The sequence below is a fragment of the Lissotriton helveticus genome, chromosome 7 (assembly GCF_964261635.1).
Source record: "Lissotriton helveticus chromosome 7, aLisHel1.1, whole genome shotgun sequence".
NCBI lineage: Eukaryota > Metazoa > Chordata > Amphibia > Caudata > Salamandridae > Lissotriton > Lissotriton helveticus.
The window spans coordinates 1,464,960,134-1,464,984,646 of record NC_136068.1 but is presented as its reverse complement, the minus strand read 5'-3'; the positions used below and the strand labels follow the sequence as shown (position 1 = coordinate 1,464,984,646).

At 45.3% G+C, this 24,513-nt stretch overlaps 1 protein-coding gene across 1 annotated transcript in view; it reads left to right on the top strand.

Annotated features, from left to right (window-relative positions):
- Nucleotides 1-4,620: 4,620 nt before the first annotated feature.
- LOC144770371 (serine/threonine-protein kinase SBK2-like) overlaps nt 4,621-24,513 on the top strand; it is a 205,885-nt gene continuing 185,992 nt past the window's right edge. The window contains exon 1 of the mRNA XM_078654840.1: nt 4,621-4,777. The gene's annotated coding sequence lies outside the window, so the exon portion shown is untranslated. The remainder of the gene's footprint in view (nt 4,778-24,513) is intronic.

Sequence of the window (24,513 nt, the reverse complement as noted above, 5' to 3'; positions counted from 1 at the left end):
GATCTTCACTTCCCGGCTTTTCCCGGAGACGGCCCTGGGGGGTGGCAGTCCCCAGGGTGATCAAGGGCTCCAGGAGGGGGGCCGCATGGCCCCCTTCCCTCCATTTGTAAAGTCCAGGGGAGGGGGTGGGTGGTCCCCGCGGCCGGGGGTCCATAATGGACCCCCACATTTGTTTCTCAGTACTTACAACCCACATCCCACCCCTATCTTCTGCCTTAACCCTTAATACTTATTCCCTTCTCTCTCATTCTTTCAAATACAACGCCCACCCTTCCCTTTGTTGTCACTTTTTCCAACACCAGTTCCACCAGTCACTTCTCTCAACAACTACCCGCACTTTATTTATTTTTCCTTGCTTTCCACCTCTTACCCTTTTTTAAACTTTGTCCCTCCTGTCCCATCACTTCAGCTACCTTCCACACCCTTCCTTCTAACTACTCCAGTACCCTTCTCTTCCCCTGTGGCCCTCCAATGTTTCTATCACTTCCTGCTGCTATACCTCTTCTAACTTTTTGAGCACGTTTGATTCATGTTTGCCCTTTTGCTGTGCATTTTAGAAGTTATTTCTTTATTTTCCTCTAATGCTGAATTTTTAGATCTACCTTGACAGCACAGCTTCCAATTTTTACCAATTCTTCGTAATATGTATAGGGTGGACTTTGGGTCCTCCCAGAGGAGTATTACTCGCCCACTGTTCGGTGTATCATTCTTCTCCCATGTAGTACTTGCATTTCTGTACATGAGGGACTATTTTACACCTGAAACATGTACCGTACTTTGCTTCTCTGTCATACAGGCATTATATCGTTTTTGTTACTTCTTCACTGCATCTCCTTTTTCTTCATTATTTGGTCAGCTGCCAGCATGCTGTTAAACCATTCCAGTCTCTCTATGTTTACACACCTGGGTGGTAGACTAGGTGCCAACATGCCTCTGTGCAGTTACGTCTGCCCTAACAGATATAGTGCCTGCTTCTAAATCCTAACATCAAGGGCCTGAATCTCGCGGTGGTCCCCATGGCAGTGTGCTCCCCCACACCTATTTTATATTAATATAAGTCCCATGGAGGTGGTGGTCCCCAGGGCTGCGGAGGGGCCACGTGCCCCCCCAAACATAATTAAATAAAACCCCGGGGAGGTGGCAGTTACCGGGGGCCTGGGAGCCCCCCACACATCCAATTAAAGAAGGTTACGGTCCCCGGGGCTCTGGGGGGGCGGCAGAGGGGCTGCGTGCCCCTGCATATAATTAGCATAGCCCCGGGGACCTGGCCCACCCAGGAGCACATTAAAATAAAGCACAGGAGTCCGCCCTTCAGTTCATTTTTTTCTCTGCCGGTTTCATGCACCCAGTGCGAATTCTGCAGATTTTTTTTTTATATACGTTTTTGGGCCTTGGGGTTATCTGTGGGACCCCCTGAGCAGGCCAAGGGGGTCAGGGTGTTTCTACCCTGCCCCCTTTTCTTGTTTTTCATGTTTTTTTCTCCCGAGTCACAAGATGGCTACCAACACTTCCTGGTTTGGATTGTTGGCAGCCAAACAGAGTGAAGCTCGTGCCTGGCAGGGTTCGCGAACTCTCCTCGGTGCTCAGATATCGATACTTTTATTTCTTGAATTTCTCAGCAACTACTGAACTGATTTTAAAAAAAAGCTCTCTTTCTGAACCAAGAGCTACCTTTTTGCCAAATTGGGTGCAATTCCATTCAGCAGTTTGGGCAGTAACCTGTTTCAATTTTTCCTATAGAAATGAGCATGGGGAAAACGTGTTTTGGGACCCCCTTTTTTCTCTGCCCCCACTTGACGAATCACCCCAAAATTACTGAGACAGGAGCTAACCAGAGCAGGCCATTAGTTTTGAAAATTTTGCAAAGATTCGTCACACGGCGCCAAAAATATTGACAAAAGAAAAAATGCTTTTTGAATAGAAACAAGGTCCTAACTATAAATGCCTACTGGCGACCGCCAGTAGGAAATATATATACATATGGCATAAGGCAGTGCACATTTTACTGGGATATATAACTATATATATATATATATATATCCCAGTAAAATGTGCACTGCCTTATGCTATGGGTTGATGCAAGTCCACAGATGAAGATATTTGGTCATGGGTCACTAAATATTTATATATTCACTAACTTGTAATTCCTCGAGTCATTAGTAGAGGTCCCACTCGAGTCAGATGGTATCTCTTCATAGTTCTTTCCCAGTTCTGCAGTTTCTCAAGGCGTTACCAGAGTTCACACTTGAGCCTTGAGTCAGATGCAAGAGCATTGAAATTCTTTAATGAAACTGCAGTTCATCTAGTAATTGCTAGGTGTCTCTCTCAAGTCAAATGCAAAAGCATTGATATTCTTTTGTAAAGGTGCAATTTTGCTCATCGTTACTAGAGGTACCTCTCGAGTCAGATGCAAGAGCCCTGAAATTCTTAAATGAAGATACAGTTCCACAAGTCGTTACTAGTTGTCCCTCTCAAATCAGATGAAAAAGCATTGAAATTCTTACATGAAGCTGCAGTTCCAGTAGTCGTTTCTAGGTGGCGCCCTCAATTCAAATGCAAAAGCATTGAAATTCTTACATGAAGCTGCAGTTCCAGTAGTTATTACTAGGTGGCACTCTCAATTCAAATGCAAAAGCGCGGATATTCTTTCTTGAAGCTGCAGTTTCACTGGTTGTTAATAAAGGTTCTGCTCAAGTCAGATGCAATTTCTTCAAATGACCTGTATCAAGCAGAGGGGGCGTGGCTTTAATATTTACATTTGCATACACATTTCTGCTATTTTTAACACTGTGCTTGTTTACCATAGGATTCATTATTTGACAAAGCTGCTTCATAATAATTAATCAAAATTAAAGATTTCAAGGCATTGCTTGCTTTTTATTAAAGTGATTGCACCCCACTTTATCCAAGCCGTATCAGCAGTCAGGCAATTGACTTTTCTCTGAGTAGCTGAGTAGCAACCTCCCCAAATGGCATGATACAACACTTCAACATGGTAAAAAAAAATCATTTGAAAAGGTGGAGTTCTACAAGTAGTTATTAGTGGTCTCTGTCTGACATGAGTGGTTGAAATGTCAATCACAAAACTGAGTGGTGTGTGGTTTCAAACTGCGTATACACTCTAGGTACCATACTTACTTGTGTTTATTTTCTGTAGGACAAATAAATATAGAAAAATTGGTTAACAATGAGTACAACATTGTAATTTAAAATACTTTTCTTAAGAGTTACGGAAATAGTTGAAGAAACCCTACTAAACTTAGGGACTATCAATCAATATGAAGTGCAAGGGCTTAGCAATCTCTATTCTTGGGGAACTATTTTATAGGTGCATGTCTATATGTACAAGAGCGAAATGCCGTCACTCAAAGTGAAATCATCCAATAGCTTCAGTGGCCTGCTCTGTAGATCTTTATCTTCTGTTAGGGTGAGAAAAGTGTAATTTGAGCTAGATGTCAAGATACCAATGATGAAAAAGTGTTGTTTGGGAGCCTTCCAATATGGATGTATTTTTGTATGATACTTTTTGCAAAACATTGAGCTGGCAATACAGTTTATGCTGTCTTAAGGCGCACACGTTATTAAGGCAACTCGCAGTATTTGCCCGGTCCTGCACCTAAACCGCGATGGCCAAGCGAAGCTCAGTGGAAACACAGTGGCTCGCATATAGTCATGCTTTGCACAAAAACTAGAGGACTTGAGTGTCACTGGTGGTGCCATTTATGTTGTAACTTGTGATATGATTTGGGACATGATGTGTGAGATCAGTAGTGGTGCATTGGGGTGAGTTATGGTTGCATTGTTCATTGGCAACTTCAGTGGTTTTAGGGCTTAAAGTCTCATCATATTGTCCCTTCAACTGGAGCTTTTACGTTTTAAAGACATTTTTGTATTTTAACAAATGTTTTTGCCTTCTGTGTCCTTAACCATAACTGTGTAGATATTTGTAGAGCTGATTATAGTCTGTGTTTTTTAACAGTTTCTGACGTTGTCACTTTTTGGTCCAAAATTGTCTATATAGTATGAAACAATATATTGGTTAGTCCTGCAATGTCGGTTGGCACTTTGAATGTGCCTGGGGTCGGCTGTGCACGCTATAAAACTTTGTAAACAAAAAAAAATAAAAAAACGTAATCCAAGCACTTCCAAGTAAAACTCTTCAATGTTTGCAAAGTAGATTCCAGGCAGAAAAGTGAAAAGTTAAATTTCTATGTTGCCTTCCCAGATGCAACACTGAAGGGCTCACAAGCCAAGCGTTGTGACTCAGTGCCAAGTGCCTTCTTTCTGGATGGATTTTGTGCATATAAGGCTGCAGATAGAGTCATACTATGAAAGAGAAAGACACCCCCAACCTGACAGCAACAGGAATACAAATAATGCTGACCTTGGCCGCCGCCTGGCTGAGAGAGGTCGAAGATGAAGTGGGCACTTTAGGCTATCAGCACTGCCACGCAACAACCAAAAAAACAGAACACCATGCGTCATATTATTTCTAAATATTCTCTTCCTTCTGTGGCAGTCAGTACCCCCTCCCCGGCCCTTCTGCCTCCTTTCTCCCACCCACCCCCTTTTGAGATTTTTGAGGAGGTGGTGGAAAAGGTGGTCCCAGACCCAATCTCATTGCCTGTTGGCGCGGAGTGGGCGGTCCCTGCTGCAAACCTAAATCCCTGGCTGCGGCTGGCAGGTGCCCACACTCTTCACCCTGCAGAGGTGCCAGTGAAGCTCGGGGCGGGCAGCAGAGAAGGCATTCGAGTCTCGCTGAGATACCAGACAACAGGTGAGCAGCCAGCGTGTCAGGGATTCCTAGAGAAACTATCGGGAGGAGAGCAGGCGAAAGCGCGGGTAAATCTGGGGGGTTCGGCCACATTCCTGCCTTGTAAAACCTCTGATTCAGATAGGGTTTCCAAACTAGCCAGCAATGACAACAGCAGCCGTGTTTTCAGCAGCTTTGCCTCAGGGCGTTCTCTTGCATTGAACATGTACACAAATCACAGGGCTGTCCAAAAAATGTGGAACTCATTTTTCGGAAGGTGACATTTGCCTACTATGTTATTACATGAGCAGCTGAGCTCTGCTGCTGTGCGTCTGCCCTGTGCAGTCTTTTAAAATGAGAGAATGAGATGCAAGGGGCTGATCCCAAGAATTAAAGTCGGCAGAATTTTCGTCAAGGGAAAGAGCATACAAGTACCGAATCTGGCAATTGTATAGATCCAGAGGTTGTAAGCTGTCTTCACAAAGTAACGGTAACAAAAAAATGTGCATGTGTGTGCTGTGCTCTTCTTGTGATGCACTGCACACGTGATTGCAGCAATCTCTTCACATGCACTCCATGTCCCGCAATCTTTGGAAAGATGGTACAGCCTGATAGATAAGAAAAGTTAAGGGACATTATTATTTAAAATATATTTAAAAAAACAGCATTGCATAAATGATAACATTGGCGCTTTCTCAAACATATCTAGATAAAGATTGAATTTGTACCTAGTTCATTTCTGGAAATGCATATTTTTCGTCTAAATCGCCGTCATTTTTGGGATATTAAAATGTTTCAGATAATTGATCCAATTTTCCAGGGCAGGAGTTCTGTCCAGGAATGTGCAGCCGGCCCCGTCACGGTGAATTTTCTGAATTGTTCTTCAGAAAATCATTGCCACGAGCTCATATATGAAGAATATTTAGACTGTGCTGAACAAAACGATATCCCAGGGCAATTGCAGGTTCACACTGTCTGTGCATGTGCCTCAAGGTGATTGCACTGTGTGTGCAGCTTGCGCCTCAAGCTGTTCACACTGTCTGTGCAACATGTGCTTCAAGGTTCTCACACTGTCTGTGCAACATGTGCCTCAAGGTGCTCATACTGTCTGTACATGTGTCTGAAGGTACTCACACTGTCTGTGCAAGTGCCTCAAGCTGCTCACACTGTCTGTGCAACATGTGCTTCAAAGTGCTCACACTGTCTGTGCAACATGTGCCTCAAGGTGCTCACACTGTCTGTGCAACATGCGCCTCAAGCTGTTCACACTGTCTGTGCAACATGTGCTTCAAGGTTCTCACACTGTCTGTGCAAGTGCCTCAAGCTGCTCCCACTGTCTGTGCAACATGTGCTTCAAGGTGCTCACACTGTCTGTGCAACATGTGCTTCAAGGTGCTCACACTGTCTGTGCAACATGTGCCTCAAGGTGCTCATACTGTCTGTACATGTGTCTGAAGGTACTCACACTGTCTGTGCAAGTGCCTCAAGCTGCTCACACTGTCTGTGCAACATGTGCTTCAAGGTGCTCACACTGTCTGTGCAACATGTGCTTCAAGGTTCTCACACTGTCTGTGCAAGTGCCTCAAGCTGCTCCCACTGTCTGTGCAACATGTGCTTCAAGGTGCTCACACTGTCTGTGCAACATGTGCTTCAAGGTGCTCACACTGTCTGTGCAACATGCGCCTCAAGCTGTTCACACTGTCTGTGCAACATGTGCTTCAAGGTTCTCACACTGTCTGTGCAAGTGCCTCAAGCTGCTCCCACTGTCTGTGCAACATGTGCTTCAAGGTGCTCACACTGTCTGTGCAACATGTGCTTCAAGGTGCTCACACTGTCTGTGCAACATGCGCCTCAAGCTGTTCACACTGTCTGTGCAACATGTGCTTCAAGGTTCTCACACTGTCTGTGCAAGTGCCTCAAGCTGCTCACACTGTCTGTGCAACATGTGCCTCAAGGTGCTCATACTGTCTGTACATGTGTCTGAAGGTACTCACACTGTCTGTGAATGTGCCTCCAGGTGCTCACACTGTGTGTGCAACATGTGCCTCCAGCTGCTTGCACCGTCTGTGCATGTGCCTCAAGGTGCTCGCACTGTCTGTACTGCATGTGCCTCAATCTACTCGCACAGTCTGTGCAAGTGCCTCAAGATGCTCACACTGTCTGTGCAGTATGTGCCTCAAGCTGCTTGCATGGTCTGTGCAGTATGTGCATCAAGCTGCTCGCACTCTCTGTGCTGTACCTCAAGCTGCTCGCTCTGTCTGTGCTGTACCTCAAGCTGCTCGCACTGTCTGTGCTGTACCTCATGCTGCTTGCACTGTCTGTGCAGCATGTACCTCAGGCTGCTTGCACTGTCTGTGGTGTACCTCAAGCTGCTCGCACTGTCTGTGCAGCATGTACCTCAAGCTGCTTGCACTATCTGTGCAGCATGTACCTCAAGCTGCTCGCACTATCTGTGCAGCATGTACCTCAAGCTGCTTGCACTGTCTGTGCTGTACCTCAACCTGCTCACACTGTCTGTGCTGCACCTGAAGCTGCTTGCAGAGTCTGTGCAGAATGTGCCTCAAGCTGCTTGCACGGTCTGTGCAGTATGTGCATCAAGCTGCTCGCACTCTCTGTGCCGTACCTCAAGCTGCTCGCACTGTCTGTGCTGTACCTCAAGCTGCTCGCACTGTCTGTGCTGCACCTCAAGCTGCTTGCACGGTCTGTGCAGTATGTGCATCAAGCTGCTCGCACTCTCTGTGCCGTACCTCAAGCTGCTCGCACTGTCTGTGCTGTACCTCAAGCTGCTCGCACTGTCTGTGCTGCACCTCAAGCTGCTTGCACGGTCTGTGCAGTATGTGCATCAAGCTGCTCACACTCTCTGTGCTGTACCTCAAGCTGCTCGCACTGTCTGTGCTGTTCTTCAAGCTGCTCGGACTGTGTGTGCTGTACCTCAAGCTGCTCGCTCTGTCTGTGCTGTACCTCAAGCTGCTCGCACTGTCTGTGCTGTACCTCAAGCTGCTTGCACTGTCTGTGCAGCATGTACCTCAAGCTGCTTGCAGTGTCTGTGCTGTACCTCAAGCTGCTCGCACTGTCTGTACAGCATGTACCTCAAGCTGCTTGCACTGTCTGTGCTGTACCCCAACCTGCTCACACTGTCTGTGCTGCACCTCAAGCTGCTTGCAGAGTCTGTGCAGAATGTGCCTCTAGCTGCTTGCACGGTCTGTGCAGTATGTGCATCAAGCTGCTTGCACTCTCTGTGCCGTACCTCAAGCTGCTCGCACTGTCTGTGCATGTGCCTCAGGCTGCTCGCACTGTCTGTGCTGTACCTCAAGCTGCTCGCACGCTCTATGCCGTACCTCAAGCTGCTCACACTGCCTGTACATGTGCCTCAAGCTGCTCGTACTGCCTGTACATGTGCCTCAAGCTGCTCGCACAGTCTCCTCATGTGCCCCACGATGCTCACCCTATCTGCATACATTCCATAAGCTGCTCAAAGTCTTTGTGTATGAGTTATAAGCAGTCCATGTGCCCCAGAATGATTACATTCTCTGTACATATGGCTCAAATTGCTCACACTGTAGATCTGCGTCAAGCTGCTCTACTAAATGTGCAAGTGCTCCCATCTACGTGCACTTTCTGTAGTTGTGCTTCAACTGCTCTTGATATTCGTGCAGATGTCTCAATCTGCGCACACTGTCTCTGCATGTGCCTCAAGGTGTACGCACTGTGTATACAGCATATGCCTCAAGCTGCTTGCACTGTCTGTGCATGTGCCTCAAGGTGTCTGCACTGTCTGTGCAGTAGGGGTGGGCGGAATTTGCGGAATCGCATTACGCAAATCTCCACAAAACAGTAAAAATCTCCGCGAAGAAGTGGAATTGCTTGTTCGCGATGCTTTTTTACTGTTCGCAATCGCTGTTTGAATGCTCGGGGGGAAATATCTCACGGACACGCATTTGAGAACGTGAACAAGCAAAAAAATTCGCGAAGTGGCGGAATGCAGAATTTTAGGCAATTTCGCGTTCTCAGCGGAACGTGAAATTACCCAAATTCCACAAATTCTGCGAACGGAACGGAATTTACCGCCCAGGCCTACTGTGCAGCATGTGCCTCCAGCAGCTTGCACTGTCTGTGCAGTATGTGCCTCAAAGTGACATGGCTAGAATCAGTGCTTAATTTGAGCCTGTTTTTTCTGGTGCTAGGCACGGGCACTTAATTGTCAACTCCGGCGCTTGTGACAGTCTGCCATAAGGTGATGCTGTCTGACATGGCCACTACAACAGTCAATTATTAATTCAATATACATTAAAAATTACTATTACCTGCTGCCCAAGTCATTCTTAAAGCTTTAGGGGCCTGGAATAGTCTGAAGTGTCACACTTGTAGGAGAAGTGTGATGGTTATTAGTTGTTTTTATACTGCTATTGGCAGCACTGTCAGGGGCAATGCTTGGTGCAAGCTGCATTTGCCCCTTGAAGAGAGCCCTGGTACTTATATTTTTTTACAAATTCGTACTGGCTAAAATGGAGAGACACACCTGACACAGGGCAAGAATGGAGTGACAAACAGCTAGAATGGAATGGCACATGTCTTGAATGCCAGAGCACAGGGATAGAAGGGAGTGGCAGTGTTAGAATAGATTCACACAGGGCTAGATTGGAGTGTCACAGTGCTAGAATGAAGTGACAGTCACTGCTAAATAGATTGTCACAGGGCCTGAATAGAGTGACACGTGACTAGATTGAAGTGATACAGTGCTAGAATGGAGTGTCATGTCTAGAATTGAGGGGCACAGGGCTAGAAAGGAGTTACAGTGTTAGAAAGCAGTGACCTTGCTAGAAAGGGGTGACAGATGGCTAGAAATAGAATGACACAGGGATAGAATGGAGAGACACATGGATAGAATCGAGTGGCACAGGGCTAGAAGGAAGTAACACATGGCTAGAATGGAGTAGTATAGTGCTCGAATGGAGTGGAGTGACAGACACACAGCTAGAATTGAGTGACACAATGCTAGAAGGAAGTAACATGGCTAGAATGGAGTAGTATAGTGCTAGAATGGAGTGGAGTGACAGACACACCGCTAGAATTGAGTGACACGAGGCTAGAAGGAAGTAACATGGCTAGAATGGAGTAGTATAGTGCTAGAATGGAGTGGAGTGACAGACACACCGCTAGAATTGAGTGACACGAGGCTAGAAGGGAGCGACACATGACTAGAACGGAGTGTCACAGTGCTAGAATGGAGTGATAGACACACAGCTAGAATCGAGTTATATGGAGCTAGAATGGACTGACAGATACTTGGCTAGAATACAGTGATGCAGGGCTAAAATGGAGTGGAGCGGCTAGAATGGAGTTGCACAGTGCAAGAATGGGAGTGACAGACACCTGGCTTCACTAAAGTGACACCGAGCTTGAATTGAGTGACGCACATCTAGAATAGAGTGACATAGGGCTAGAATGGAGTGACACACAACTAAAATGGAATGGCAATGTGCTAGAATGGATCGGCATAGTGCTAGAATTGAGTGACAGTGTTAGGATGGAGTGGCACTGTGCTAGAATGGAGTGACACATGGCCAGAATGGAGGGGCACAGTGCTATAATGGACTGACAGTGTTAGAATGGAATGGTACAGTGCTAGAATGGGATGACACATGGCTACAGTAGAGTGACATAGGGCTAGAATGGAGTGACACATTGCTAGAATGGTGTGACACAGGGCTAGAATGGAGCAACCAATGGCTACAATGGAGTGGCAAGGTGCTAGAAGGAAGTGACAGACACAGCTAGAGCAGGGTGACACAGGGTAAGATGGAGTGACACATGGCTAGAATGGAGTGGTGCAGTGCTAGCATGGAGTTGTGCAGTGCTAGAATTGTGTGACAGGGTAAGAATGGAGTGACACGTGGCTAGAATGTAGTGACACGTGCCTAGAATGGAGTGACACACGGCTAGAATGGAGTGGCTCAGTGCTAGAACAGAATGACAGTGTTAGAATGGAGTGACAGACCTCCCTCTCCAAAGACATTGATGTGCTTAACTGCAGCTGACATAGCTGCCACGAAGATATCACAAAAAGGGATATCTTCCCTGAGCCTCGAGGTGCCCTTAAGGATGGGGCAGTGGGATAACATGCTAGGCAGAGCCTGGTGTATGTCACTCCATCTTCTTCAGTACTCTCGCCGCCTCCCTGTAGGCCAGGTTGTCTCAGTCCACACATGTATGAATGCAGAGGGTGGCTGCAGGGCTTCCACCCTAAGGCACACCCAGGCAGCCTTGCTGTCACAGCCTGGATTTCGATGTTACTGAACCAAACTAGCTTATTACAAAGTTGTTAAAGTATTATTTTAGCTGTGTCAAGACTTTAGTAGGCATGCATTTTACCACTGCCCTGTATGTACAATTGTAAGTATCCCGGACCCCGAGGAATGAAGCAAATAAATAGAGTTTCCATTTTAGGCACGCGGTTTCCAATGTATACTCCTTCTGATGTCCCGCTCCTTTTGTCAATGAAGGAAACGAGGCGCGTGGAGATGGCAGGATGTGAGCGGATTCACAAAGAGTCGGGTTCACGCATCTTTCTTGCGCGTCGATATCTGAAGCTTGACTTGATTGAAACCCTCTCTTGAATTTCCAGAAGTCAGACACACTTACAGAGGGGAAACCGGTTGTGATCGCGCCCACAACGTGTGGGGTGCAAACAGAGGCGCGGGTCCCGAACCCGAAGAAATGGTACCAAATCACCAGGTTTACAGCGCGAGACCTCTCGAGTCTCCATGCCTAGGCGTCTGATGGAACAGAGATCTGGAGACTCGCCAGGCGCTTCCGCATCTACCGGAAAATACACGGTCACAATTTGTGTGGTTCGAAATCAGAAGAAGCTTGTCTGGAGACAAGAGAGCCTTGTGATGTGACGAAAATACAAAAGAAGCTGACTATTTTTGGTTCCGAAATCAGGAGCCACTTGTCTGGAGACTATTCAAGACTTCCCGAATGTGCCCAAAAACATTTCAAAGAGTCGAGTACTTTTTAGAAATCAGGAGCCACCTGTCTGGAAACTAATGAGGAATGCCCTAATGTCCCGAAATACAAAAGCAGTCCGATTTGTGTTTGTTTTCAAATGATGTACCAGGATAAATCCTCACTTATTGTCACAGCCCAGTGTTTGGGACGATTGTGAATGATATCTTATTGTTTTCACAACTACTGGGTACTGATTCGATAAATCTCCACCGGAAAAATGGCAGAGTTGGCAGGACGGATATTCACAAACTGTGAGCTGCAGATGGTGTACATCTCTGAAGCAGGGGATTAACTCACTGGGCTGATTTACTATTAGTTTCAGCAATGCGTTTTAAAAACACAATATGTGCATGCTGGTGCTCTCCTCATTATTGTGTTATTGTCTGAACATTTTCTGCAAAGGTTCAAGGGCACTATGGGAAAATTACAGATTTGTAAAATTGAAATACTATGAAGTAAGTTTCAAAATCAACCTGACATCCAGCACAAACTTCCATAAGGCCCAATCTTAGATTATCAAAGAAGATGCGGGAGATACTTAGTTTAAAAGGCAAAAGGGAAAATGCTCTGAATTCAAATCTAAACAGAGAGAGATATTTCAGAAAATTAAACAGATCAGAATGAATTATTCTAATGTCATGAACAAAGCAACATTTATATTGTATGCTTAACTTACATATTCAAATAAACGTTAATACAAGATAAAATTGTATCAACATTTTTTGTTTATTTTTCTACTGAAAAAAGAAAGAAGCCGGCTGGTGTGGGCCCTGGCTTCCAACTTTACCGGCTACTCTTTATATGTGCACGCCTGGTCAAAGTAATGCGCCTTTTAGGATGGAAGCCAGGCTCGGTTTAGGATAACACATTGTATATTTCTGCTGAGATGGTTGTCAGAAAAACTTGCTTTACAGTTAGCAAAAAAAAAAGCAACTGCCCCAAATCGTATCTGGGAAGTAATTCAATTACACAGCCTTCTTTGTCTCGCCTCAGAGCCATCAACGATTTACTCCGGCGGACGGATTAATATTTACTAGAAGCTGGGAAATCATTTCAAACTCAGATCTGCCATCAGACTTTCTTCTGCGCCCTCCTGTTAGCAGTGTCCAGGAGACCCTCTTGCGTTATCGAGATTGTCACATCGGCTTCTTACTGCCTTCTCGATCTCCTCCCCGAAGCGCTATGTTGCGACCCTCTGGCCTGCACTACCTTGTACGAAAGCAATCAATAAATGGTGTCATAGTTTGTATTTCTTCCTCACTTTTTGATGCCTGTGACTTTTTTTTATCAGTGGAACAATACGTGGCACATAAAATTTAATTTAATTGGAAAACTGATCGGTAACAACTTTGAGAATTCTGTCTTCCACGTGAGACACTAGCGGGGAAAGTTCGGGGAAGAAAAACCATTCACACCAAGGAGACGTTTCTTTTAAAGAATGGAAACTCTTCGGGCGCAACGTTCCACAGTCTGAGACCCTCATGTGGTCTTTTCAAGACTATATGCTATTTTATTTTTAATTTACTTATAATTGTGGCTGATTGCTGCTAGGACCGACCGGTTTTTGTAAGTATTAATAACTGTATAGTCAAAGAGGGAATACTGATCCTACTCTGATAATCTTACATATTAGGAGAAAGAAATCTCTTTGTGAGGGTGCCCTGCCGCACATATTATTTTCTGGGATTGAGCTAAATCTTACTGGTGCTGCAGTAACAGCTGAGGCTGTACAAGAACTGAAATTCTCATGGTGGAATTAAATCATGCATTAACCAGCTTTTCTTGAAGTCTGGGCTTTGAAGCATGGTATAAGTTTCGATCCGTGCGGAACTCTCTAATTCCTTCAACAGGTTTGTTGCTTTAATAGGGATTTGTTGATGTCTGGGTATCATTGTGTATATGACTTTCACCAAAACAAGCAACATTCAGCTCCCATCCGACTAATCCCCTCAACAAAGATACCAGCACGTGTATGGAAAGAAGCACAGACACGGAAATACTGACACGGACAAGCACATATTCGTAATTCCAGACACATACTCAGACCAAGGACAGAAGCACAAAGCTAGAAACCCTTTTATAAACCTCCAGACAAACTTAACCACATACAAACACACACAAATGTAATTACTGACATAAATATTACACATATTCCTAAACTCCCAACAAAAATACCCTGACAGAAGAACTTTATAGCTTTCATTTTCATTCTATCTTTCTTTCTCACCCTCTCTTCCATTCTCTTTGCCGCTTTCATTTTGCATTTGTCCCTTTTATTGCAGTCTCTCTTCATATTATATAACTTTGATTTGTTTCCCTCATTATCTCACCCTTTCTCCCCTCTCTAAATGTGTGTGGTTCTTTTTCTATATACCTTTAACTTTTCATCATGTTGCATTTTCATTCCTTGTTTGTCCTTGACCCAGTCTCCATCAATGTTTGCTTCCTTTTTTTGCTCTCTCTCTCTCTTTATCCACACACGCATACACATAGATTCTTATTTCTCTATGCCCTTTCCAACTCTTCCTCTTACTGCTTATTTATGTATGTCTCTTTTTCACTGAATATGTCTATTTCTAGTACTTTGAATGTATATACCTGTTTCTCTAGCTCCATATTTATGTGGCTACTTGTTTCGTTCTCTCATTTTATTTATTTGCATGTTTTTTTTTCGTAAAGGGACGGGAATGAAAAGGTAGTGTTGCATGCTTGTCAGAATATAATATGAGAATTCAGAAAAAAGCGGGCACTATGTCACGGAAAATTTGCACTAGAGCAGAAAAAAATAGTTCAAATCCATATACACGTTTTTTTGCTACTTGTGTTGTATGGAGGGGACCAAACACCTTTTGGCCCTGTTTATGTCACTTTAATAATTGTGTACCATACAAAAAAGGAAAAACAGATTATAAATCAACTGCAGCACACATGTTTGATTATTATTAGTGAGTCACCTAGATTTTAACAAAAAGAGGCTAATTCATTAAGGGCCTTTAAAAAGAAAAAACAAAGTAGTTTTGGACCATTCTTTTTTCTAATTTTATTAAAAGAGAAGGCAGTGTTTTTTCTTTAAGTGCAGACAACTATTTCACATTTGAAATGGGAAGAGCAGTCATTTTATGAACGTCATATTGCATAAATACTAAAAATGATCTGAAGTCTGCCTGCTCCACGTTTTACTCTGGTTCCTGGGACTGAGCCTGAAACATGAGACTAGAACACATTCATAAGGCTGAGATTTCTATCGGTCCCACTGGCATCGCTGAACCATGGGCCATGCAGGACATGTCTCAGAAGTGAAAACGCTGCAGAAGATGCTGCTATCTCGGCGAGTCATTAGAACACATGATGGGCATCGTTTATGAAAAGTGTTGCATCGCTGCGTGACAACAGTGAAGCAACACCTATCATTGCACCCTCCTTGCAAAACCATGGATGCGCCGTATTTACTGTATGGCACTTCATGTCGTCGCAAGAATTTACAGATGCGTCAGTATTCCTGAAGTACCTGTAGGTGCAAAATTGACGCATTGCTGGGGTGTGTCTGAAACAAACGCTACTCCAGCAATGTGTCCTTTCACATGGAGCAAGCCCATGTGAAAAGGCCTGCGTCAGTCTTACGTCTGCTGTGAGGCAGGTGTAAGATTTTCACACAGTTGCGTCCTAGAAGTGGTGCAGTGAAATCTGGTAGATTTCACTGCGCCACTGCTATGACCCTTTTTGTTGGGGGGACGCCCACCCTGCATACATTACACCTGATGCAGGTATATTGTAACGCAGGGCTTCACAAAGTGACACATTTGCTTAGGTGCGTCACTTTGTAAATTAGGCTCAACGTGGCACATTTTTTACACCACCGCTGCGTCACAACAAGTGACGCAACGGTGGCACAAAGGGCTCATAACTAAGCCCAGATATGTTTATGTCCCTACCTGCTCAAAGCTGTGCAGAATATCTCTACACTCTTGCTTCCTCATACCCGCTGTACGAACATCAGATCAGCATTGCTTGAAGTGTCTGCAAGGTGCAGGCTTCCAACCTATTTGTCGGTTGAACAAATATCTGGGCTTGGCAGTCAGAGAGCTAGATAAAATCGAAAGTCGGGTGCACTCAGTGAATTGTCGGGTGGACTTTCTTTGGTGTAGTTAAGAGAGGAAAGCTTTAAAACGCCCTTTGTGGATTACTAGCTGACATTTTTGCATTAACTACTGACAGCTGGTTTTAGATTCTTTGTTTCGTACTACAGGTAAATAAAGTGACTAGTGGCTTTTCAGGAACAAGTGTACACAAAACATCGTGGGTACCCGTATATTTCTGATCAGGATTAATGCCACAAAGTCCACTTACAGCTCCAGGTATATATTTCAGGTTATACGTTATTATAATAATATGGACAATGTAACTATTAGTCAAAGCATGTCCACTTTATTTCCAGATTTCGCAGAAGCTCACAGTCAGTTTTTTTTCTTTTAATAAGTACATTAATTAGTTTCCAAAAATGACTCTAAGGTTTTATTCGAACTTTTTGGGGGATTAATCATTTTAACACTTGTATAACAGCTGTTCTGTTAGGCATCCATGTATGTATGGTGTATGCAATTTTAATAGGTCGTTTTTATGTCTATCGCATCGATTAAATGTGCTGTCTTTCTCCGGAAAAGCATCATCTATGGGGAATAGCCTTTCCGAACATGAGTTGCACAAGTGCTGTGTATTTTGCGTGGGGTTGTATAGGCAAACTGGTATGCTGACAAATCCCTTCTGTAATCTCCCTTTCAGTTTCCGAGCAGTAGAATATAAGGCTTGTTTTCTTTCTTTTATATACTATATCTGCACTCGGGTGTTATGCTTTATAGGGAACCTACTGTCTTATGTGTCACCAAGACCTACACAATGTGTTCTTTTGACTTGGTACAACTTTGTAATGATTTTAATTAGAAGAACAAATAAAGTTTACTTACTCTGATTCAAATACGAATTGATAAATTAGGCAGACATTACACAAGCAACACAAGCTGTGCACATGGATTCCATGGATTTTCACAATTCTTTTTAGGTCTCGGACTATTTCCATTCCGCAGGAATGGAATAGGACGAGTCTATAGCAGTGAAACCAAGAGTTTCACCATGAGCCCAAAAAAGAGGTTTTTCACGAGTGCATGTGCTCTCGTGCACGAGCTTGCCCGAGCCTTCTGCCTGCCTCCTGCCTTGAAGGCAATCTGCTTCTCCGCCCCCTGCTGTTCCCTCCCACTCGCTTGCACATCAAAGGCTGCTAAGTACATGACAGAATTCACAAGACTGACTGGAAAGGCTGGAAGCAGCAGACATTCTTAAGTGAAAATTAGTGACCATCACGCTTGACTTTCCATGTATCAGCGTTGGATTCTTGCACTGCCGGCCGGTGTGAGTGCGTTGAGGTTTCACATGCTTTACTCTCCTTAATTATCCCTCCATTAACGCGCACAAATGTATGTGTTCATCCCATCCTAGTGCCAAAGTCTGCCTTCGTGTACGTCTTTAGGGTGCGCTTGAATTCCACCAAGGCACTCTTTGTCAGCTGCCCTTTGCTTCATTTCTCAGCTGCCTCCTCTTCCCCCATTGCTTGTTTTAGGCTTACTCGAAGAGTGCTTTCAAATTAATTAATTTACGGCTAGGGCTAGGCATACAATCAAAATCAGCAGCACACAAAAATATTTTTAAAAAACCACAGTGAAAGTCACTGAGCAGTTCGTTTTTTATCACTGAGCGCATTGTTTTAGAGCAAATAAAGGCACAAACAGCGACTGAAAGGTTGAGCACAGTATTTTCGCCCGCTGTAAAGTAAGAGATAGCCAGTGCTTAATTTGAGGCGGTGATTCCATGTGGGGCCATCGGCACTCACTTTGGGGACCGGTACTTATATTTCCTCATCAGACTTAAAGCGCCACTCTTGGCCTCCTCTTTTACAAATTAAGCACTTAAAGTTTTCCAGGTTAGAGTTTATACGGAAACCACTTTATCAAGACGCATTTAATTAAAAAATGTGTTGTTTTTCAAAGTACCCCCTTTGATGCGGGCTAAAAAGTGGCATAAATTGTGAGTAGGGGCCCAAAAGGACCGTGGCCCCATAAAGTAAAAGTAGTTCCCTGCCACTCCATGACTTATTTTTAGGTCTCTGATCACACACAGTTCAAGTGTGACGGGCGCGCTCTCCGTTTGGCAGCCTGCGGCCACTGACAGCAGAAAAGTGCTTTGATCTATATCACTCCCCTCTCCCACTCCCTCCTCCCACTTGCTCCTGCTGAGCCTCACAAAGTGTTTGCATCTCAGCCACAGACTTCCTGGCTCGCACGCATTACGCTAAAAAACCTTTTACGTTCACACAGAGCCTTTCCAATGCAATTTCAAAGGTTTCCTACTGCGCTGTCACACAAACACTGCGCTGCCTCACACACAAACTGCACTGGGAGACACACACTGTACTGCCTCACACACGCACTGCGCTGTTACAAACTGCACTGAGACACACACTGCACTTCCTCACACACACACTGCGTTGCATCTCACACACACTGCCCTGCATCACCCACACACTGCCCTGCATCACCCACACACTGCACTGCCTCACACACACACACTGCGCTGCCTCACACACACACACTGCGCTGCCTCACACACTACGCTGCCTCACACACACACTACGCTGCCTCACACACATACACACACTGCGCTGCCTCAGACACACACACTGCGCTGCCTCAGACACACACACTGCGCTGCCTCAGACACACACACTACGCTGCCTCAGACACACACACTGCGCTGCCTCAGACATACACACTGCGCTGCCTCAGACACACACACTGCGCTGCCTCACACACACACACTGCGCTGCCTCACACACACACACTGCGCTGCCTCACACACACACTGCGCTGCCTCACACACACACACTGCGCTGCCTCACACACACACACTGCGCTGCCTCACACACACACTGCGCTGCCTCACACACACACTGCGCTGCCTCACACACACACTGCAATGTCTCACACACACAGCAATGTCTCACACACACAGCAATGTCTCACACACACACACACACTGTGCTGCCTCACACACCTACTGCGCTGCCTCACACACACACTGCACTGCCTCACACACACACTGCGCTGTTACACACACACACAGCAATGTCTCACACTACGCAGTCACACACTGCTGTGTGTCACTCACACTGTCCTATCACACACAAACTGCACTGTGAGACACACACTACACTGCCTCACACACACTGCGCTGCCTCACACACACTGCGCTGCCTCACACACACTGCGCTGCCTCACACACACTGCGCTGCCTCACACACACTGCGCTGCCGCACACACACTGTGCTGCCTCACACACATACACACATTGTGCTGCCTCACACACACTGCGCTGCCTCACATAGACTGGGCTGCCTCACACACACTGCACTGCCTCAGACACACACTGCACTGCCTCACACACACACTGCGCTGCCTCACACACACTACGCTGCCTCACACACACTACGCTGCCTCACACACTCACTACGCTGCCTCACACACATACACACACTGCTCTGCCTCAGACACACACACTGCGCTGCCTCAGACACATACACTGCGCTGCCTCACACACACACACACACTGCGCTGCCTCACACACACACACACTGCGCTGCCTCACACACACACACTGCGCTGCCTCACACACACACACTGCGCTGCCTCACACACACTGCGCTGCCTCACACACACACTGCACTGCCTCACACACACACTGCGCTGCCTCACACACACAGCAATGTCTCACATACACAGCAATGTCTCACACACACACACACACACTGTGCTGCCTCACACACACACTGCGCTGCCTCACACACACACTGTGCTGCCTCACACACACACTGCGCTGTTACACACACACAGCAATGTCTCACACTACGCAGTCACACACTGCTGTGTGTCACTCACACTGTCCTATCACACACAAACTGCACTGTGAGACACACACTGCGCTGCCTCACACACACTGCGCTGCCTCACACACACTGCGCTGCCTCACACACACTGCGCTGCCTCACACACACACTGCGCTGCCTCACACACACACACACTGCGCTGCCTCACACACACTGCGCTGCCTCACATACACTGCGCTACCTCACACACACTGCGCTGCCTCACACACACTGCGCTGCCTCACACACACACTGCGCTGCCTCACACACACTGCGCTGTCTTACACACATACTGCGCTGTCTCACACACACACTGCGCTCTCACACACACACTGCGCTGCCTCACACTCACACTGCGCTGTCACACACACACTACGCTGTCACACACACACAGCAATGTCACACACACACACAGCAATGTCTCACACTGCGCAGTCACACACTGCTGTGTACATACATATATACATACATCTGCATAACACTATAAATACAAATATACATGCATGCATACATATATGCAGACATATGCATCTTATGTACATAACGGTTTGAAAACCCATAACAGTCAGTGCCATACAATTACACGCCTCATACTTACACTCTACTCAATGCAACATAAATACACAACATATAATCACATACAGTTCCACATAATTATATGCTACATAATTACAGTGATCTCAATGCAACATGCACTCCAAATACCACTCAGTACCACATAATTACAAACCACATATTTACTATACTGAATGTTTTGATTTTTTTGATTTGAACTAAATTAAACACCACATTATTATATACTACTAAATACAACACACACTCCACACAATACCACTCAGTGCAACATATTTATATGCTACATAATTACACTACACTCAATGCAACATAGACTCCAAATAATACCACTCAATGCCACATTATTACATGCCACGTAATTACACTCTACTGAATCCAACACACACTCCACACAATACCACCCAGTGCCACATAATTATATGCTACATAATTACACTTCAATCAATGCAACAGAAATGCACTCCACATATTAACACTCAGTGCCACATAATTACATACCACATATTTACACTCTACTCAATAAAACTTAAATACACTCCTAATACCACTCAGTGCCACAAACTCTACTCAATACAACATAAATACTACCACAAAAATACCACTCGGTACCACAAAATTACACTCCACATATTTACACTCTACTCAATGCAACATACATGCACTCAACATAAAGCCACTCTGTACACATAATTACACATCACACATTTACTGTACTCTATAAAACATACATACGCTCCACATACCTGTCACATTTGCTAAAGTTTAAGCTATTGGCATTATAAATGCCTTTGCTATTAATTTATCTATTTTCTAAAACAACACATAAATAAAAAAAATTCGATTAACAATTCGAATAGCTCACACTTTCCTAATGCGAGACCTATTGCATTGCAAATGCTTGTTTGTACTAGTACACATGTTCTGTGACGTAGCTCTTTGTCTACCGTACTAGTGCTTCGAAGCACAGGGAGGAAGTGACACTACAACGTGCCTCCTGTATGTCTCGTTTGTTCAAATTCATTTCATACAGAATTCCAGTGCAAAAAGTACTTACATTTCATACCTTAGGAGGAATGCTGAAATGGGTGAATTAGATCTGTTTCTAAAATATCATAACGCCACCCCCCCCCACACATAGAAATTAAAGGGTGCACCATGACAATGTTACATATAACCTCTTTTAATTAACAAAGTATTCACTTGTCAGGTACGCATACATTTCAGAGAAATGAATTAACGGCATGTTTTTGGCAAGTATGTCTCAATAAATTGTCACACAAGACTTTATAAAACAGTGCCTAAAATACTTTCAGTCTTTTAACCAATGTTCACCATTCGCATGCATCTTCAGGAGCAACCTCTCCGTTACTAAAGTCACTTCCCCCTCCCTCACGTCCTGTGAACTCTTCTGTCTTGATATCTCCAGCGAGGGCAAACCAGTATGTGCTTTACATCTCATCTATCACCCGCCTGGGGACAATCTCATCTTCACCCAACAACTCATGGACACGATCTCATCCAACGCTGGCCGACAGATCACGCAAATCTACCTGGGTGACTTCAACCTCCACTGGAATGATCAGAAAGACGCAGTGGTGAATAGTCTCAAAACTTTCCTTAACGCGCTTAAACTCACCCAAATATGCAACAGCCCAACACACGACAAAGGCTCCATACTTGATCTCATCATCGCTAACGAGGACTCTACCCAACTGGGGGCAACCCAACCTTGTGATTGGTCAGACCACCACATTATCACCTTCTTCATCAATGAAAAAGTCAAACCTGCCACGGCTCAACCCACCAAATCTAAGATCTGGAAAAGGGACATGAAGAATCTTAACCCCAACTCCATGCCTCCCCACCTCTCCATTTGCCTCCTTCCCCCTCCTGGCGCCTCCGATGTCCAATCACTGACTGACCACTTCCACGACTCTATGAATTCAATAATCAATGAAGCCGCCCCATTGCAACTAAAGAGAGTCTCCACCAAGATCTTGAACCCTTGGTATGACGGCAGACTCAATGAAGACAGGCATGCCATGCGAATGGCCGAGCGCACATGGAGATCTGACCCCTCATCACTGCAACGCAAAACGCTGAAGAACAAAAGAAATGCCTACTTTAGGAAAATCAAGCGTGCGAAATCTGACTTCTTCAGCCTCCAAATGGACCAAGCAAAAAACAGACCAAGAAAACTGTTCGAACTAGTCAAAACTCAAACCAAGACGCAACCCTTACTATCAAACGACACACCAAACGACATCCCACTATGTGAAGACTTTTCTGCTTTCTTTAAGCTAAAGACCGACAACATAAGATGTGACCTCCTCAATGATGTAAGCTGATACCCTAGCCACATCAAAATGTCCAACACCCAACCTAAAAATAACGCATCTTGGACGTCCTTCGACACCTACTCTGAAGAAGCAATACACAAACTGCTCGCACCTTGAAGCCCTCTAATCACCTCACAGACCCCCTACCTGCTAATGCTGTAAAAGACTTCACCCCCGTACTCCTCCCACTCTGGACTAAAATCATTAACAGCTCCCTTCAACAAGGTCTCATCCCAGACTCCCTCAAGGTGGGGCAAGTCACGCCCATACTCAAGAAACCTACAGCTGACCCGGCGGACTTAAACAATTACCGCCCTATCACCAATATCCCCACACTGGCCAAACTGCTGGAAAAATGTGTGCAACTCCAACTAACAAAACACATTGACCAGTTCGACCTCCTCAACCCTCATCAATCAGGCTTCCGAGCGAAACACAGCACGGAAACGGCCATGACACACATAATTGATGACGCCCTCCAAATCCTTGATCGCAATGATTCCTGCCTCCTCATCCTCCTGGACCTCTCCTCAGCATTTGACACAGTCAAACATGAGAACCTATTGGAGCTCCTTAATACTAGAATGGGTATATCCGGGACTGTGCTCAAGTGGTTCACTTCCTTCCTACACAGCCGGTCTCAAAAGATCAAGATCAACAATGTGCTGTCCTCACCTGTGCCAGTAGATTTGGGCGTCCCACAAGGATCTTCCCTCTCACCCACGCTGTTCAACCTCGTCATGGAACCACTCGCCACCTTGCTCCAAGCATCCAATGTACACTTCCATATGTATGCCGATGACACTCAACTCTACCTAAAGGTACAATCCCCGGAAGATATCAAACTTCTGAACTACACACTTAGAAACACCCAATCGTGGTTGGCCAACAACCACCTCAAACTAAATGCTCTGAAAACTGAGTTCCTCCTGATATCACCCCCTGCGAAAATTACCACCACCCAAATCTAGCTCAATCACCTAACAGCACTCAATGTCCGACCCACCATCGTGGACTCTGCGAAATCCTTAGGTATCACACTTGACGCAAAGCTCAATATGCAACAGCACATTAGCAAAGCAACGAAAGGAGCTAATCTCCAAATCAACACTTTGAGGAAACTTAAACCCTTCCTCCCAGTCAAAGATTTCCTAACTACTGTACAAGCCCTAGTCATCCCCCGCATAGACTATGGAATTGTGGCCCTCAGCGGACTCCCTCTATCAAAAACCGCACCCCTAAGAGCCTCCTTGAATGCTGCCGCGAGACTCATTACTGGCTCAAGAAAACACTCTCATATAACCCCTGACCTGAAATCCCTGAATTGGCTTCCCTTTGAAGCCAGAATTCAGCTGAAAATTGCCGTTATGACACATTCGGCCATACACCACAAGGCACCCAACTACCTCACTCAAAAGTTGTCTATATCAGGAGGCTCGAGATCCAATAGAAGTACAAAAAGTCTGCTCCTGAAACCTCGCAGATTCCGTAAGGAAAAAACGTACAAACGCTCCTTCTCAGGAATGGCACCCAGGATCTGGAATGCACTCCCTCCTGAAACAAGGCTCATCTCCTCCACTGCATTCTTCAAGAAAGAAGTGAAAGCCATCCTTATGGCTAAGTTGGCCCGAACTTTATTGCTGTTGATCAGAGACTTTGCACCGCCTTTGTAACATGGGTTACTTGATGGTCCAATGATTTCCTATTCATACATGATTGCGATCCTATTATGCTATTCACTTACTACCTATTACTACACTGTGCACAGTAGTTTGTTGAATCTCCCCCTTGCTGCCCCTACCCCTTGTTCTCTGTAACTCTAAGTAGTGATATGGATATCCTTATAGCCTGAGCTCTCCTGATCT